The sequence below is a fragment of the Thalia democratica genome, chromosome 5 (genome assembly GCF_965202585.1).
Source record: "Thalia democratica chromosome 5, ktThaDemo2.hap1.1, whole genome shotgun sequence".
NCBI classification, from domain to species: domain Eukaryota; kingdom Metazoa; phylum Chordata; class Thaliacea; order Salpida; family Salpidae; genus Thalia; species Thalia democratica.
In genome coordinates, this window is record NC_139169.1 from 41802220 (window position 1) to 41806446 (window position 4227).

Genomic DNA, 4227 nt, shown 5'->3' on the forward strand with positions numbered 1-4227 from the left:
AACATTTCGGTTTTTTAAAGAAATTGAATATTTCTACAATGTATACATTTTTGTTTTAAACCATAACTAAAACCGAAAAGCTTCAAAGTTAAACAATTTATTTTAGTTGCGAAGTTTTTTATTATTAAATTGAAAATGGATTTTAAATACAATAAATTTTCTTCCAAAAATAGAAATAAATTGGAAATTAGATATTCTATTTAATGTTCATCGAAATGTGAAACATGCGTTTTTAAGAAAACAAAAAGGGATATTTACTAATTCGATTAACTGTTTCTTGTTGATATATAAACGCGAAATATTCAATCTATACACAGCCCCGTTGGCGCAGTAGGCAGCGCGTCAGTCTCATAATCTGAAGGTCGTGAGTTCGATCCTCACACGGGGCACTTTTTGGATTTTTAGTAAACTTTTTGTAATATACTTCTATTTAGCCTGTTTGAACAAGTACTTAACTATAAACAGGTACAAAATTTTAATTTAGATTCAGGTTTCATAGTATTTGTTTGTAATTAAAGTACCAAAAATAATTCTGAATACTAATGTAAGTTTGTTTTAATAAAATTTTAATCGAATAAATTCTATTAATATAGAGGTATAACCGCACTAAAATAAACTTTTTCAGTTTTAGTGTTGAACTGATACAAAGTATATTAAGCATTTACCTTCCTCATCATATAAAGCTTCATTAAAGTCTTCCTCATTTGCTGTTAATAAGTAAAAGTTTTTATATGTGTTTATAAGAAACAATACATCAAATAAGGGATCTGTATAAAAGTATGTAGGATTTTATTCAAGTAGAACATCGTTTGCGTCGTGTTACTTATTAGTGCTTTATTATTTGTTATACATATGATAATATTTAAAATTACTTGTAGTTTTAAAGGACTTAACTTTATCTAGGAGCCTTAACTACTTAAAAAAAGTATTTTATTTAAGCTTGTATTTTAATGATGTTGTTTCTCGTAATGCCATGATCATAAAATTAAGCTTGCTCATGGCAGTTCTTTATATATACAGGGTTGTCAAAAAACCTGGAGTACTGGAAAAACCTGGAATTTGACAGTTTAGGCTAAAAAAAACCTGGAATTAAAAAAAAAAACTGGAAAAAATATAATTTTAAACATAAATAATTGAAAAAAAAACGGAAACACCTATAATTTCAAACGATTTTCACATGTATAGTAATGAAATTTCGATTTGACATAAAAAATCTTTCATATAGATATATATTTCTTGATATTTTTATTATTAGTAAAAACACATTTTGAATAGCTTTACAATATCTTTTCAATGTTGTTAAATTAATTAAGACTATTTTCACCTTAAACTCAATTATACAATAAAAAAATACCTAAAAACTTTTACTTTTGAAAACCTGAAAGAAATTCAAATAACCTGGAAGAAATTTCTCAAAAACGTTTGGCAACCCTGTACATAGTCAACATCGCTTAACTCTATTGTGTTGAGACTAATTGTTTGATTAACTGTTTAGAGTTTACTCAATATAACTTATTCAAAATATTAATTTTAAATTCATCGTTCATAAAAAGTTTTAGAAATAAAAAAACAAGGTAAAAAAATTTGATACTTATTTTTACATTTACTTGAGTTTTTAGTTTCGGATTTTTTTTTTTTTGGTTTGTAAAGTTTTTTATTAATTCTAAAACAAAAACAAAACTTTTGTTTGACTTATAAGGAGTAACCTCAAGAACACTTAACAACTATTATAAATAGGTTTACTTTTGTTATCATGGGCTCTGCGTAAAACAGCTTTTGAAAAGATAAATTATGTACAAATTTATTAATCGTTATTTATGAGGCAAATGTTTTTAGAATAATTCTTTTTTAAGTATAAAGCAAATTACAAAGCACTATTCGCTTATTAAGGTCCTAACACTGAAAATAAATATTTTGTGTTTTATTTATTTTAGGTGTTTTTTTATGTAGAGTGAACCAAACTCTATACAATAGTTCAACTTACATTGCTTAAGTTTTATGTGTTTTTCACGTGCAGCTGTTTTTACAGCGTCTTTTTTATCAGTTAGCTCCAGGTTTAATTTCTTCTTTTTTATCTGCTACTTGTTTAGCTACAACTTTTTTATCAGCTTTTTTATCTGTAACTGGTTTTTGTGTCTTCATTTTTATCTTATTTTGTATCAGGTTTAGCATCTTCTTTTTTATCTTCAAGTACATTTTCGTCTTTTAAAGGTTCAATCTTTGAAAAACTTATAAAATAGAATTCTTATTAAACTATATATTACCTAAAATTTATAAACGACATTAAAAAAAATACCGAATTGATATGTTTTTGCTAATTTAGTTATGTTTTGAACTCAATTGTTGGAACAATTGGCTTTACATTTTTTATATTCTTAACTTTGAAATGTTTCCGTAAGACGTTAAGCTTAAGTTATAAAACATAAAAAATAAGCATTATAGTTATTTGTTTGAAATTTTTTTCTTAAGCAGTACAAATAATAAACTAGCCAGCTAAATAATTTATTTGCAAATTAATATAAAACATTTAAAATAATTGAGTAAATTCAAACATAATTAACTTAACTAACAAGCTGTCTAACTTGTTAGCAAAGTCCTTCTGCTAGTGGTACACTCGAAATCCCAGGAAAAAAAGCAAAAAGCTACTTATAAAACTTCTTTTATCTTTTTAATTGTTTGTTTATTGAAAAAAACAGTTAACTTTTATTAAAACTTCTACTAAAATATTTGTTATATGCTTTACTTAGTTGCCCACGCTTTTCTTAATATCTAATGACTTTGTTTCTTTTTGTATTAAATTCACTCTACGTAACTCTTTATTTACTTAAATTGTGTATTAAAGTTTTTAACAAGTTTTAATTTTAACATGTGTCAAGTTAATCAAAACAAACTTATGTGACTGATTGATACTATACTAATCGTTTTACTGTTTATCACATATTTAAGCTGCTAACTTATATTTTTAGGTTGTCAAGACATCCTTTTTAGTGTAAATAAATATGCAAACAATTATAATAAGCTATTAATCAAATGCTTACACAAAAAAAGTTTAAACGCATTACTAACATTAGTGTGTTAGTATATATACCAACAATATTTCATACTAACAAACTTTAGAGCAAGTCACAACAGCACAAGACTTCAGAAGCGTCAGTTTTCAAGTACAACGTTCAATTAATAGACAGTGGAGGCCACCAGGTCACATACGCCACTTCAATGTACGAAATTAGTGATCAAAACATCATCAATGTTCCGTACCAGGTAACAAAATATATTGATAGCATTTTTTATAACAAACGCTACCATACACTACTTACTTTTTAAATAAAATGCAAAAGTTTTTGTACCTCATGTAATGCATAACAATGCAGGCTGTAGAAGTGAGAGCGTTGGGTTTAAAACCTGCTGATAAAAATGACGCTTGGAGTGTCAAGGCAAATCAACTTATTCATTCACAAATATACAACAAGGTTTCCTTTATTTTGTTATTATCTCCATGAAAATTTATTATTTTCAGTTTAGTTGTATGTATTAGTTTCGTTAAATAAATTTTACTAAAATACAACTAGCATATATGTTTTTAAATATTTACCGATAAAAAGAGTTGTGATAAATATAATTTCCCTGAAATATCTGAATTTCTTTATTTGTTTAAATTTTATGGAAGTTTTATTTGATATTTAAGTTTTTTATTTGCTTTGTTTGATAAAATTGTTAAGCTTCCTGGGCGTAAAATTTATTTTCATCTATTACAAAATGTTGAGTCTGAGTTGAACTTTTTTTTTGTTGCCATAGGAGCTGGAAGGTCATATCAAGTTTGTGGTGGGCCGTACCATGTTCTTGGACCCATGCGTCTGCCGTTCCAAGGTGTACGGGTCGTCTATAGTTACGACTGACTGCAACGTTGCTAAGCAACTGTTTTCACATCGATTTGCTACTAACAATGATTTACATGAGAAATGGTATCAAATTCATTGTACATGTTTATATTGAAATTTCATAAGTTTTTTTTACAATTACTTTTTTACTTGAAATTAAAACGATTGAAATTACAAAACAATGATAAAACCCTAAAATATTTTTTTAATTTAAGCAATCTTAATTTTAATGAAGTATTTTTAACAGGTTGACTGAGTTCAAACAGAGTTCGAAAGAAAGTTGTAGCTCAACAGTCAAACCATCTGTTAGAGTTTCAAAAGACTCAAACAAAAAAGAAAATACTGCAAT

The 4227-nt window shown here is 26.4% G+C and overlaps 1 non-coding gene across 1 annotated transcript; it reads left to right on the forward strand.

The window, feature by feature from the left end:
* The first annotated feature begins 316 nt into the window (after positions 1-316).
* Positions 317-389, forward strand: Trnam-cau (transfer RNA methionine (anticodon CAU)). The gene has a single exon. It is a non-coding gene; the product is annotated as a tRNA-Met (tRNA).
* The last annotated feature ends 3838 nt before the right edge of the window (positions 390-4227 follow it).